This window comes from Oncorhynchus clarkii, chromosome 4 (assembly GCF_045791955.1).
Source record: "Oncorhynchus clarkii lewisi isolate Uvic-CL-2024 chromosome 4, UVic_Ocla_1.0, whole genome shotgun sequence".
NCBI lineage: Eukaryota > Metazoa > Chordata > Actinopteri > Salmoniformes > Salmonidae > Oncorhynchus > Oncorhynchus clarkii.
This window is the reverse complement of record NC_092150.1, coordinates 28,471,833-28,487,560: the sequence shown is the minus strand read 5'-3', so window position 1 is coordinate 28,487,560 and position 15,728 is coordinate 28,471,833. Positions and strand designations below refer to the sequence as shown.

General features: G+C 44.4%; 1 pseudogene; it reads right to left on the bottom strand.

Annotated features, from left to right (window-relative positions):
* Positions 1 to 542: 542 nt before the first annotated feature.
* Positions 543 to 15,105, bottom strand: LOC139407966 (serine/threonine-protein kinase Nek1-like; annotated as a pseudogene).
* Positions 15,106 to 15,728: the final 623 nt, after the last annotated feature.

Genomic DNA, 15,728 nt, shown 5'->3' with positions numbered 1-15,728 from the left:
AGAAGCCTTCAGCTTCACCTTCCTGCCTGTGCCTAGCTCCATCAACATTACCCTCTCTGCTCTCATTGCCTAAATGAAAGGGCTTGAGGCACACACAAGATCAAATAAAAATGGATCGAACAGCAAGGCTGTTAGAGACAAACAGGCCAGCACTGGAAGTCTAGACAGAACAGTCTAGACAGTGTGGTAAGGAGGGAGAGAAAGACAAGTGTTTATTTTATCCAAAGAGTAAGATGAGGGAACAAAACACAGAGAGCAGAGAGACAGTACAGAGAGATTGAGAGCTTTGTCTGAATCCTCTGCTCTCATGTCCTGGGGGAGTTCCGTTCCGTTCTGTCAGACACAAATTAAACTCTTCCCCCCCTACACCTCCCCAGTGTCTGACAGCTGACTTGGCACATGAGTCTGGTGTGTGTGTGTGTGTGTGTGTGTGTGTGTGGGTGTGTGTGTGTGTGTGCGGGGGGGGGGGGTCTTTAGGGTGTGTTTCACATCGCCACAGTCCAAGTGACTGGGTAGAGATGTGGGGGTGTTAGGAGAGAATAGCAGATTGGGCAGATTAGATGAAAGGGTTTATTGGCTCTCTCACACAGTCTAGAGCTGTGGGAGAACCTGTTGTAGAGGCATTCAGCATACTGGCTGAACACAACAATTAATAGAAGAACACATCATGCATGCCTGTGATTTAAACATGAGGGAAAATAGATCTGTCAAAACAAAGGGCAAGTAAAGTGAAGGTGGGATGCAGAGTGGAGAGAGACAGAGAGAGAGAGAAAGGTCTCTGATACTAACCCTCTTGGTAGGCTCCATCAGCCATGACCAGGTGAATGATGTTGGGGTACAGGTGCTGGTGCTCAGTCCCCAGGATGTTGTTCAATAACATGTTGACGTTCTCATCCTCAACCTCATGAATTGCCTTTAATGGTACAATGACATGAACATCCGTCATTTCTGGACGATAGATCATAAATTACATCATGAGGGTAGAGGGTCAGCAGGTCCCATCCTTGATCGTGTTGTAGGCCTCTATAAAGTTCTCAAAGCCTATCTCCTGCTCCAGGTTCAAACGCAGCTCCTCCAGACGGCTGTAGATGCTGTCCTGCTGTTCAGCTTCAACATCCTCCTCCTCACCACTGTCGTCTGGTGTTCACACACACACACACAATCCTATTGACAATCTGGTTCTGACTGCGTGCATTGTAACTATTGTGCATGTGGATAAAAGAAGGATTACTAAATGTACCTGATTGCCATTCCTCATGGAAAAGGCTCTCACTGCTGTGGTGCTCCTCTTCTTCCATTCCTCATGGAAAAGGCTCTCACTGCTGTGGTGCTCCTCTTCTTCCATTCCTCATGGAAAAGGCTCTCACTGCTGTGGTGCTCCTCTTCTTCCATTCTTCATGGAGTTGGCTCTCACTGCTGTGGTGCTCCTCTTCTTCCATTCTTCATGGAGTTGGCTCTCACTGCTGTGGTGCTCCTCTTCTTCCATTCTTCATGGAGTTGGCTCTCACTGCTGTGGTGCTCCTCTTCTTCCATTCTTCATGGAGTTGGCTCTCACTGCTGTGGTGCTCCTCTTCTTCCATTCTTCATGGAGTTGGCTCTCACTGCTGTGGTGCTCCTCTTCCATTCTTCATGGAGCTGGCTCTCACTGCTGTGGTGCTCCTCTTCTTCCATTCTTCATGGAGTTGGCTCTCACTGCTGTGGTGCTCCTCTTCTTCCATTCTTCATGGAGCTGGCTCTCACTGCTGTGGTGCTCCTCGTCTTCCATTCTTCATGGAGCTGGCTCTCACTGCTGTGGTGCTCCTCGTCTTCCATTCTTCATGGAGCTGGCTCTCACTGCTGTGGTGCTCCTTTCTTCCAGTCCGTTGGTGAGTATGTGTCCTGCCTCCTCATCACCTGGAATCCAATTAGAACTCTCCTCCTCATCCTCAGCCATCCCGTTCAGCTCCTCCTCTACCTCAGCAGAATCGTCATCATCATCATCACCATCATCATCATCCAAAGCAGGGTTGCCGTTGAAGCAATCTCCTCCCTCTTCCTCTGGAGGGCTCCCGTTACCATCTTCATCACCCCTCTCCTCTTCCTCGTTGCGCTCCTCATGTAGGAGTCTTTCTATGGAGGCCCTTAACTCCCTCAGGTCATCATCCTGATACACACAGAGAACACAGGTCATATTTACTCACAGCTTCATCATACACATGGTTTCATACTCTTGCTGCGGGCGATTCCCTGATCCACCTCTACGCAGACGACACCATTCTGTATACTTCCGGCCCGTCCTTGGACACTGTGCTATCTAACCTCCAAACAAGCTTCAATGCCATACAACACTCCTTCCGTGGCTTCCAACTGCTCTTAAACGCTAGTAAAACCAAATGCATGCTTTTCAACCATTCGCTGCCTGCACCCGCACGCCCGACTAGCATCACCACCCTGGATGGTTCCGACCTAGAATATGTGGACATCTATAAGTACCTAGGTGTCTGGCTAGACTGTAAACTCTCCTTCCAGACTCATATCAAACATCTCCAATCTAAAATCAAATCTAGAGTCGGCTTTCTATTCCGCAACAAAGCCTCCTTCACTCACGCCACCAAACTTACCCTAGTAAAACTGACTATCCTACCGATCCTCGACTTTGGCGATGTCATCTACAAAATAGCTTCCAACACTCTACTCAGCAAACTGGATGCAGTTTATCACAGTGCCATACGTTTTGTTACTAAAGCACCTTATACCACCCACCACTGCGACCTGTATGCTCTAGACGGCTGGCCCTCCCTACATATTCGTCGCCAGACCCACTGGCTCCAGGTCATCTACAAGTCCATGCTAGGTAAAGCTCCGACTTATCTCAGTTCACTGGTCACGATGGCAACACCCACCCGTAGCACGCGCTCCAGCAGGTGTATCTCACTGATCATCCCTAAAGCCAACACCTCATTTGGCCGCCCTTCGTTCCAGTTCTCTGCTGCCTGTGACTGGAACGAATTGCAAAAATCGCTGAAGTTGGAGACTTCCCTCACCAATTTCAAACATCTGCTATCTGAGCAGCTAACCAATCGCTGCAGCTGTACATAGTCTATCGGTAAATAGCCCACCCAATTTGACCTACCTCATCCCCATACTGTTTTTATTTATTTACTTTTCTACTCTTTTGCACACCAGTATCTCTACCTGTACATGACCATCTGATCATTTATCACTCCAGTGTTAATCTGCAAAATTGTAATTATTCGCCTACCTCCTCATGCCTTTTGCACACAATGTATATAGACTCTCTTTTTTTTCAACTGTGTTATTGACTTGTTAATTGTTTACTCCATGTGTAACTCTGTGTTGTCTGTTCACACTGCTATGCTTTATCTTGGCCAGGTCGCAGTTGCGAATGAGAACTTGTTCTCAACTAGCCTACCTGGTTAAATAAAGGTGTTCTCAACTAGCCTACCTGGTTAAATAAAGGTGAAATACAAATAAAAAAATAAAAAAATACTGCACAAAGCATATTCCTCATGACACAGAGAGGTCAACTTAAGTGTCTATGTATCAGACATATACTCATGGTGTATGTGTCTGTGTGTGTAGTGCAAGTGTGTTGCAGTGTCTTACTCCTCATTCTCTGATTGTTCATCCTCCTTGGCCTCTTCTTCCTCCATTGTCTCTATCTCCAGGTTGTTGTTGTTGTCGGGGGCAACAGCCCCGTAGCCCCCTCCTGCCTCCTGTAATGAGCTGAACAGTCTGCTGAGGTCTAGGAGAGAACAGGTCCGCAGCATCTGAGGACACACACACGCCGCACAGCCAGCAAGTCACACTCCTATACACCCACCATGACTAACTAATTATCACACATGCAAATTCTTAGCGCCAGCTCAAGACTTTCATAACTCAAAAATTTACACCAGGATTATTTTTGTTACACCAGGATTATTTTTGTTACACCAGGATTTTTTTTGTTACACCAGGATTTTTTTTGTTGTTGCCTTAAATAAGTTGTAGTGCAGCCAGGTCAGGTGCCCAGAAGCTCAAGAAACCGAATAGAATTGTAAAATGTGAAAAATGCCTTTAACTACTGGATCATCATCCCGAAATCAGGACAGTTGCTGCTCAATATGCGATATTTGACTAGTAAGGCATTGTAAACAAAAGCCAACTTTCCGGAACATCATTTTAGGCGGAAAATGAGATGGGTCCGATCATGTTTGAGGACATGGGTGTGCACGTGAGTGTGTGTGTGCGCATGTGTGAGTGAGTGAGTGTGTGAGGCAGGCCGGTGGAGTGGCCTCTGGTATGATGACACATCAGGGATGTGGAAGAATCGCATTAATAACGCTGTGTCCAGGGAGAGCCATCGCTGAAAACACACATGCAGGGCTCCGACCTGGACCTGAGCGTGCACACACACACACACACACACACACACACACACACACACACACACACACACACACACACACACACACACACACACACACACACACACACGGTTCAAAGTTGGAACTCTGCACAGACACACACAGTCCCTACAAAAATAACAGGGAACTTCGCCTGTCTCTCCATGGGCCTCTCTCCCTCTCTCCCCGGTAGAGGTTATAAAAGATGCAGGAAGATAAATGTCCTCTCTCTCTCATCAGGCTCTCTTCCAGAACATGTGATTAATGGGGCTGTCTCCATTCCAGAACTCTTTATTATTAAAGACTGAATCAGAGCCTAAAAATACCACAGAACCTCCGCATTTCATCAGGCACAGGCAGAAAGGTCCGAGTACATTTTATGAACATCTACTACAGCTGTGCATCACATCACTGTAGAGGACATAATAATAGATAATATATCTCATACGAATGGAAGGCCCTGCTGTCATGACTTCCCCCGAATCGGTGGTCGGGGGCGTCCGTTTGTTTTGTCTTTGGTTCTTTCACACCTGCTTTCATTTGCTTTAATTTCTGTGTGTACAATTACCCCTGTTGCCTACCTAGGTTTATGGATTATTTGTGGGATGTGGCTCGTTAAGGTTGTGCCTTATTTGTTTTCACGTATTATACCAAGTATGTATAAGTTTAGGAGCGTTGTTTTTTCCTCCTTCAGTGAGTAACTGGTTTCTGGTTTTGTCGAGGGCGTTCATTTTTGGTATTGTACCTGACCTATATGTTTGTGGACTCGCCTATTAAAAAACCGCATCTCGGACATCTCTGCTCTCCTGCGCTCGACTCCTTCACCTACCTCTAAACACAATCTTGTAACTCCTGCGATAGACCAGCGTCCTGTCCAGAGGGCGTACTTGTACATCAAGCTGCCTCACGCTACCGAAACAGGAGACTGATCCTACGAGCCGTTCTGGCTCGCACAAGTCAAGGCTCGTTCAAGGCTACTTACTTACGGGAGTGGCAAGTAGCCTAGCGGTTAAGAGCATTGGGCCAGTAACCGAGAGGTCGATGGTTCAAATCCCCAAGCCGACTAGGTGAAAAATCAGTCGCTGTGCCCTTAAGCAAGGCACTTAGCCCTAATTGCTCCTGTAAGTCCTTCTGGATAAGAGAGTCGGCTAAATGACTCAAATGTAAATTGTGATTGATATATGATACTGGCTGATAGAAATTAACCATTTAATTTATTAATTTTATGGAGGAAATATGCTTGTTACTTGTGTTGTGATTGTTTTACTATTATAGAAGGATGTTCAGGGACAGGGTTACAATATTAGTGCGAATAAGATAATGTTATTACTTCGTTATTCATAATATTTCCTTTATAATTCCACATCCATCCATTCTCTTTAGTTATTATCCCCAGTCTCCATGAGGAGAGGTGTTGTTATTCACCTTGGGGTTGTTGGCTTCGAACCGGCCCGCGGAGAGGCCGATGAAGAGGACGTTGTGGTGAGCGGAGCGGAGAGACGGAGCGAGAGCGTGAGGCCAGAGAGGAGGACGAGTCCTCCATGGATGACTGGGCTGACATAAGAACCAGAGTTGCAGTACGACGGTGGGCCGGCGAGGAGCACGGCTTCACAAACAGAGGTTTCTCACACACTGGCACTATAGCTAGACGGAGGGAGGGAAAGAGAAAGAAAGAGGAAAAGGCAGCTGAGCATGGGACACCAGCTTCACCGAAAAGGCAGTCTAGTAAAAGCAGTGTCTCTCTCAGTTTACCTGACGATTTGGGTTATTTCTCTGCCCTCTCCCCAAACCCCTTGGTTTCTGCTGGTGTTACTCTGCCCCCTGGTGGCCTGATAGGGAAGTCACACAGAAAATACAACGCAAGTATCCATTAGGAATTCTGTATTCATAACACTGGTTTTGCAAGACATAATTCTTTAATAATTGCGTTTCATGAACATGTCCTAAATAATCCAAGAAAATGGCTAAACTTCATTACAGTTCAAGTCACATTTTAGTCTAGAGGTTTTTAATCCTATGTTAATAATGTCAATGAAATTCACATTAGGTCACTAGGAATAGGCATATACTTGGATTAGATGTTTGTCATGCCGCTTCAGTGGAGGCAGTAAACCCTCACCTCAGCAGCAGGGCCTGTTCCTCCCATGCCTGCTCTACGCCAGCTGGGGGATTTGCAGCCCGCTTTTTGCCCTCCTCCAGGACCACTGACTCCAAGTCTGCTGGATCTGGAAAGAACACGAGAACATCTGCCTGAGTGATTTAGATGGGCTGATATATTCCACTGCCTGTATGTCTCTGGATAAAGAGTGTCAGTAACTGATAACCTGTACAGTACATAACCCACTCACCCTCTCTCTCTCTCTCTGGCGTCTTCAGCATCTCTTCTGATTTGGCTGCTGTACCCTGGGAGCTGATTTATCTAGAGGATGATTTAAATCACGCTACATAATGTTTTATTGATTTGCTCATGGAGGTAATGGACCATCATGCCCCTATAAGAAAGAGTACAGCTGGTGCTCGTCCATCTCCATGGATTGATGATGAATTGGGTGAGGCTTTTTCTCAAAGAAATATGGCAAAAGTCTTAGCAGCCAAGTCAAAATTAGAAATTGATGAACAGAATTATAGAACATTACGTAATTATGCAGTTAAATTGAATCGAAAGAGAAAAAAAAGTTATTTTACAACAATGCTTTTATTGATTGTAAAAATGATTCTAAAAAGGTATGGAACACAGTTAAGGGCTTACTTGGTACATATATCTCGTCATGCCCATCTAGTGTGAAGGTTGACAGGAGAATAATAACAAAACCAGTTGATATTGCCAATCAATTTGCAGATTTTTTTTACACAGAAAATTAAATTACTGAGCAACAATGTAGACATACATTCTTCCAACCAAGCCATTGTCCAATGGATTGATGATCATATTATGAGCAATAAAATCTGCTCTTTTAGTCTACAAACAGTGTCAGTGGAGGAAGTGTTAAACCTATTGAAGTCATTACCTGATGGTAAATCTACAGGTTAAGGTCTTATGGAAAAAAATTTGCTTCACTGTGCTGCTCCCCAGATTGCAGTTCCACTGAGAAACATATTTAACTGGTCACTGGAAAAGGGAATGTTCGCAAATGTATGGAAGCATGCGAAACTGTGTCCTATTCCGAAAGACTGCAAATGACCCATTACTCCTGCCAATAGTCGACCAATTAGTCTACTCCCTACACTCAGTAAAATATTGGAGGGTATTGTGAGTAGACAAATGTGGGAGTACATGGAAAAGAATGATCTGATTACAGCCAATCAGCATGCTTATCGCAAAAACCATTCCACTCCCACTGCATTGGTTGACATGACTGACCAGTGGCTCAATGCTATGAATAATGGCAGGTTTGTAGGTGTACTATTTTTAGATTTCAGTGCAGCATTTGATTTATTAGATCATGAAATAATTTTGACAAAATGAATGCATTATGGTTTTAAGGAGGTAGCATTTAATTGGGTACAGTCATATCTAACTGACAGAAAACAGTCCACCTATATCAATGGTTCATTTTCTTCCCCTAATGTGTTAAACTGTGGAATACCGCAGGGCAGCTGCCTTGCGCCACTTCTTTACTTAATATATACCAACAACCTTCCCTATGCCTTGGTTGAAACTCAAGCTACTATATTTGCAGATGATACTACAATTTATTCAGCAAGACAATCGGTTCAACAGGTACAGCAGGCTTTACAAGGAGATTTGGACAATATCAGGAAGTGGGTTTGCCAAAACAAACTTGTTTTAAACACCAAGAAAACCAAAGTTTTGTTGGTCTGTTCAACTAGGAAAAGGCCAAAACAGCATGGGATACAATTAAGTATGGGAGGAGTACAAATTGAAGAAGTGGCAGAAACCAAACTATTGGAAGTGCAGCTAGACAACTGCTTATCATGGTCGTCTCAAACAACTAATCTATGTAAAAGAAAATATTAAAACAGCATGCATAATCAGAAGGATAGCTAAATATTTACCAGGGAAAATCCTTCAGCAAATAACACAGGCATTGGTTGAGAGTCAGGTGAACTACTGTTCGGTGGTCTGGGGAAATGCATCATCAAGTGAAGTTAGGAGGCTGCAGAATGCACAGAATAAAGCAGCAAGGATTGTTTTAAGGTGGAGATATGGTTCTTCTGTTGCAGTCATGCGCAGTGTTGTTGGTTGGTCATCAAACAACAAGATAATTGAAAAAAACATGCTTATTTTATTATATACATCGTTTAAAACGGCCAAGTTCACAACGGTATTCAGTTGGTAAGAGACAGACATTCCGTAAATACTAGGAATAGATTGTCCACCATCTATGCGTTATCCAGACAGAAAGGAGAAATAGGCTAAATAACATTTCGATTTAAAGCAATAAAGAAATGGAATAAATTAACTGAGCAAACTAGAAACCTTTCAATATATACATTTAAACATTATTTTAAAACCAAACCTCTACGGTCTGCTGAGCTATGGAGAGAATGGGTGGAGGTCCAGCCTCCCATTTCTTCCTGTCCCCACCAGAGGACAATCTCTCTTCTGGAGACCGAGCCTGGGGAAAGGGGAGAGGAAGAGAGATGGAGCTTCAAGGGATAGCGTCAAAGAGTTGAGAATACAGTGCACAGAGTAAGGATCCACTGCTGTCATTAATCTACCAACTCCAATAGGTGTTAGACTTTTCTGTAGCGGATGAGGGTATATTTAAGAGTCAGAGGCAGATGGTGTAACTCACCAGTCGTTCTGATACAGGTCTATTCTGGTGTCTGCTGGGCTGCAGAGAGAATCGACGTAGCTCCAGCCTCCCACTTCTTCCTGTTCCCACCAAAGGACGGTCTCTCCTCTGTGATAGGCTGGCTCTGCTGGGGGGCGGGGCACTGTCCTTCTGGGGCTGTGGCTGACACCTCCTCCTCAGGGCTCTGGGCCTTCAGGTTCTCATTCAGTCTACAGGAAATCTCCTTCTCACTCTGAAATCACCATTAAAACCAAACAACCAAACTGTTTTAGGCGAGTCCTCTTTCAACGGAAAGCTCTGCCAGGTTCTGGCAGGGAGACAAATGGGAGAAGAAAAACAACTTTGTGTAAGATTTTTTTTTTTTGCATAATGAAGGTATTCTCTCAATAATAGCTGGGAAAAGCTTAGGGTGACCGTACCCATGTCCTTCAGAGCAGTAGTCATGGAGATGGCAGGGGTGGAGGTTGTGGATGCAGTCTGGGCTTTAGCTGCCGGGTCCTGTACAGGGAGGGAGGGGCCAGGCTGAAGGGGAGGCTCTAGAGGAGGAGCTACTGCTATTGCTACACCTCCTGCTACCATGGCAACCTTCACGCCTCGAGCTGCAAGCTGACAAAAACACACAAAAATGAAGCTAAGTGATTTTGGTCCTACATATGGGTTAGCTTAGGAGTAGGTAAGTGTGAGAAAACAGATGGCGACCCACATGATCCTCCCAGGCTCTCTTTTCTCTCTCATACGCCTATTTTCGCTTATTCGCTGGCTGCTCCACGGGCCTGTGCTTGGGCCTGGCAGAACAAACAAATTCCTCAGTCACATGTTGGTCAACACTTATGTACAGTGCCTTGCGAAAGTATTCGGCCCCCTTGAACTTTGCGACCTTTTGCCACATTTCAGGCTTCAAACATAAAGATATAAAACTGTATTTTTTTTGTGAAGAATCAACAACAAGTGGGACACAATCATGAAGTGGAAAGACATTTATTGGATATTTCAAACTTTTTTAACAAATCAAAAACTGAAAAATTGGGCGTGCAAAATTATTCAGCCCCCTTAAGTTAATACTTTGTAGCGCCACCTTTTGCTGCGATTACAGCTGTAAGTCGCTTAGGGTATGTCTCTATCAGTTTTGCACATCGAGAGACTGAACATTTTTCCCATTCCTCCTTGCAAAACAGCTCGAGCTCAGTGAGGTTGGATGGAGAGCATTTGTGAACAGCAGTTTTCAGTTCTTTCCACAAATTCTCGATTGGATTCAGGTCTGGACTTTGACTTGGCCATTCTAACACCTGGATATGTTTATTTTTGAACCATTCCATTGTAGATTTTGCTTTATGTTTTGGATCATTGTCTTGTTGGAAGACAAATCTCCGTCCCAGTCTCAGGTCTTTTGCAGACTCCATCAGGTTTTCTTCCAGAATGGTCCTGTATTTGGCTCCATCCATCTTCCCATCAATTTTAACCATCTTCCCTGTCCCTGCTGAAGAAAAGCAGGCCCAAACCATGAGGCTGCCACCACCATGTTTGACAGTGGGGATGTTGTGTTCAGGGTGATGAGCTGTGTTGCTTTTACGCCAAACATAACGTTTTGCATTGTTGCCAAAAAGTTCAATTTTGGTTTCATCTGACCAGAGCACCTTCTTCCAAATGTTTGGTGTGTCTCCCAGGTGGCTTGTGGCAAACTTTAAACGACACTTTTTATGGATATCTTTAAGAAATGGCTTTCTTCTTGCCACTCTTCCATAAAGGCCAGATTTGTGCAATATACGACTGATTGTTGTCCTATGGACAGAGTCTCCCACCTCAGCTGTAGATCTCTGCAGTTCATCCAGAGTGATCATGGGCCTCTTGGCTGCATCTCTGATCAGTCTTCTCCTTGTATGAGCTGAAAGTTTAGAGGGACGGCCAGGTCTTGGTAGATTTGCAGTGGTCTGATACTCCTTCCATTTCAATATTATCGCTTGCACAGTGCTCCTTGGGATGTTTAAAGCTTGGGAAATATTTTTGTATCCAAATCCGGCTTTAAACTTCTTCACAACAGTATCTCGGACCTGCCTGGTGTGTTCCTTGTTCTTCATGATGCTCTCTGCGCTTTTAACGGACCTCTGAGACTATCACAGTGCAGGTGCATTTATACGGAGACTTGATTACACACAGGTGGATTGTATTTATCATCATTAGTCATTTAGGTCAACATTGGATCATTCAGAGATCCTCACTGAACTTCTGGAGAGAGTTTGCTGCACTGAAAGTAAAGGGGCTGAATAATTTTGCACGCCCAATTTTTCAGTTTTTGATTTGTTAAAAAAGTTTGAAATATCCAATAAATGTAGTTCCACTTCATGATTGTGTCCCACTTGTTGTTGATTCTTCACAAAAAAATACAGTTTTATATCTTTATGTTTGAAGCCTGAAATGTGGCAAAAGGTCGCAAAGTTCAAGGGGGCCGAATACTTTCGCAAGGCACTGTATTTCCTGGTTACTAGCTGTGACTTGAGGAGACTGACCGATGGAGCGGCACTCACCTTCAAGGCCTCAATCTTCTTTCTCCTAGGCTCCGCCTCATCACAGGACACCTGGCTGTCTGAGCCATCACTGTCGTACTGGAAGGGACACCAGAACGACCCAGAGAGGATGTCATAAACCTCTCATACAAATTATCCAACAAATACAGCGTCATAATCTGATCTCTGGTGGAGGAGGGATACCTTCTCTCCTATGAGGCGTGCTTTGATCTGCTGGCGCTCGTTGAAGTTCTGTAGCCTGAACTGGCTCAGCCGGGATAGGTACTCCTGAGAACAGACACACAGACGTTACACACACACACAGAGGTAACTAAGAAGTTACACAGTGCTCATGGAGACTACAGCGCAGATCACCTTAGCAGGTAACACATATCACAGACACACACACACACACACACACACACTCACATTTTCACCTAATACAACATACACACACACCAACTGAGGTTTTAAAAACACAAAATAATTCACTAACATCATAACCATTTCCACAAGGAGAACATTGACTGAATTAGCCATCAACACATTTGACACGACAAAAAAAAGACAATACATTCACTTCAGTACATTCAGTTACACGTAAACACCTAAAAATGACACACTGGTGTTATTTGAGATGAGTTTCTTTTAGTCAAAAACAAAACAAAAACCCATGACAAAATATAATGTGCACAAAATTGTGTGGAAAGGGTAAAAAAAAAAGAAGCTGTTACTGGTGCACCAAATGAATGAACGGCAGCTCTGACACAGACTTGTGCATTGACATAACGTTACACACACCTGTCCACACAGAAACATGCAGTACAGGGAGTGAGACATTGGGAGGTGCTGCTGGGTCACTTTTTGACTGCAGCGTTAAGGGGATGTGTCTGAGGGTAGCACCATGCAGACACAACAGAAGACTGGGAAGCCAAACCCAGCATGTCATTATGCGTGAGGGATCGGATGGAGTGAGGCTGCCTGGACATCCAGAGCTGAAAGCTGGGCTCCTACCTCCTTCTCTTTGTTGGGTTTGACTCTCCTGTAGCTGGACTGACCATAGAGGGCTGCCAGGTTTTGCCGGGCACCCTGTTCACTGTTCAATTCAACCACATTTCAGATGTATAAAATGTGCTGCATTTAGTCCAAAACACCAGTAAGCATTAAATTCAACCTTGATTCCAGATCGACACTATGGATATTAACCATGAACATAGGGGGGAACGACCACGTCCCAACTGTTCCTCAGCGCGCACCTTGTTCAGCATGGCGTCTCTTTTACGCTGCAGAAACTCCTGAACCTGATTGACCCGTTCAGCTGCCGCATGACCCCGTTGCCTGGAAACAGTTTAATTGACTTAGTACTGAAATAACATTGTACATCATGACTAAGAACTATTACCATAAAATCCAGCAAAGCTTTACTGCCAGTTAGAGACAGAACAGTGTGTTCTAGAATAGTTTGTGACCAGCCACGGACCTGCTAACATGGGCTTGCTCTAGCCTCCGTAGCTCTCTCTTCACCGCATCAGGGTCTGGGAGACACGCATGTACATGAAGCATATTTAAATAGGTTAAAATCATTACAGGCTTCCTTCTCTGGACGTGCACCAGCCAGTAAGTCGACTCACTAAAGGCTATACACATACACCACATATACATTTCTTCATCGTGGTGCCTCAATGCACCTCAATGACCTTGCATTATCCTGTGTGTGTGACAAATTTACTCAGAATTTGTACAATCATGGTGATTCAACTCTACACCTCATTAATGAGTGTTTACAAACTGACATTCACACAAAGACTAAATCCTCAAAGTAAGTTCACGGCCCAATGTGAGGCAATGACCCCTCAGCCAGGCAGACATGGTTACCTTTTGTTGTTGTACGTTTTGTTTTCACAAATCTCAGGTGACAGGTAGTACGGCATCCCGATACATGTCCTGGCCAGCTCCACAGCACTGAGAAAGAAGATTGTGGAGTTACTGAAATGGAGATTACCTTTGCAAAGAAGTTGCCCCCTTTTTCACTAAAACACAGGTTAGCTTCTTTAGTATGTTCTCTTGCTCACCTATTCAGAGCCCTGGCAATCCCAAAGTCTCCTAGCATTATGGTACCATCTTCGATCAGAAATATGTTCTAAAAGTTCAAAACCATATTAGTGCGATGGATAACGTATACTACTACATGCTCAATATTCAGGGGAAAGTTGGGTCTCTTCGCACTTCCTGTTTACTTGCAATTTGATGTCTCTGTGGAGGATCTTACGGCCACGTACATGCTTCAGGGCGAGGCAATATCTGCACTAACCAATCCTGGATCTATCAAGACACAGAGTCAAACAAAGAGCATGTTCATACTCCTGCCCTCCTTCCATGACAAAAATCAGTCTGTAGCTACGCAAACGTAAGTCTTTTTTTGAGCTTTATTCATCTGAACCATGGCTCTCAGGTGAGTTTCACCTGCTTAATCTGCTCCTCAGAGAACTGCACTCCTTTCTGAGAGTTGATCGTCTTGAATAGGTTTCCCCCCTCACAGTAATCCATCACGATGTACAGACATCCACACTCTAGAAAACACAAAGACACACACACAGATTGGTTTAACCCCTGTCTGTGTATTACACTGCTACAGGACACACAAGCACCGTTATTCGATCTCCTTGGCCAGACAGATGTTAAACAGACTGCAGGATTGAATCAGGAGGGAGAGGACAGTGTGAGGTCATCCATCCTCCATCTACTGTAATTAATGAGCCAGATGGATTCTCTACTTCCCCTCTGGAGGCTTCTGCCAAGTCTCACACACCCACTGAGATTGGTTCATCAGCACTCACACCACAGGTGACGGGCCCTGTAGCTCAGTTGGTAGAGCATGCTGCTTGTAACGCCAGGGTAGAGGGTTTGCTTCCTGGGACCACCAATATGTAAAATGTATGTGCACAGGACTAAGTTGCTTAGGATAAAAGTGTATGCTAAATGACATGATTTATTTCACAACCCTAAAGTTTCAAGGAAATGGATATAGGCCCAGACGTATTCTGGCCATCACGGCTGACTGTTGACCTCTGAACTGGGGACCCTGGACTGAGTAGTGCGCAGGTTGTTGTTTACCTTCAAAGGACTCTTTGTACTGGAGGATGTTGGGGTGGCTCATGTTGGCCAGAACAGCCACGTCTTTCCGGGACTCCTGTCTCTCTTTACTGGACATCTGCCATCGAAAGTGAGAGAGGGGGAGGGAAAAGACAAAGAGATAGCTAGAGAAATATAGAATATTTTGGGTGGAATAAGACTTCCAAAACATGTCAAGTGTGACATGTCATGTGTGTTCTCTCTTACCCGGGAGATGCCGATCTCCTTGATGACATACTGTTTTCCATCGTCCCTGGATTTGACGAGGATTGCTTTCCCGAAAGAGCCTTCCCCTATCTTCCTCACCTTTTCATAGTTATCCATGTCTCTGAAACAGATGACTCCTCATGTTGGGGCTGTTCAAAGACAAACACAAATAATTGTAATTCAGTTTAGGCTAAGACTTATGTGTGCCTAGGGTTGCAAAGGGAGGGTATATTACTGGAAACTTCAGAAGTTTACTAGAATTTTGGTAGCTTTCAAGTTATTTTATAAGACGACATCTAGCCGCCTTTTTAGGTTCTTCAGATTATCACAGGTAGCTAATTCTCTGCCCCTCTGTGTGGCCTTATCGCATGTAAAATATATAAAATAATCAAATCAGATGATTTAAAAACACGGAGAGGAAACTTCTCAGGGATTTAACCATGAGGCCAATGGTCAATTTAAAACAGTTAAAGAGTTTAATGGAGAGAAGTGAGGATGGATTAACAACATTGTGGTTACTCTACAATACTAACCTAAATTGTCACGTTCTGACCTCTATTTCCGTTGTTTTGTATTTATTTAGTATGGTCAGGGCGTGAGTTGGGTGGGCAGTCTATGTTTGTTTTTCTATGTTTTGGGGCATTTCTATGTTTTCGGCCTAGTATGGTTCTCAATCAGAGGCAGGTGTCATTAGTTGTCTCTGATTGAGAATCATACTTAGGTAGCCTGGGTTTCACTGT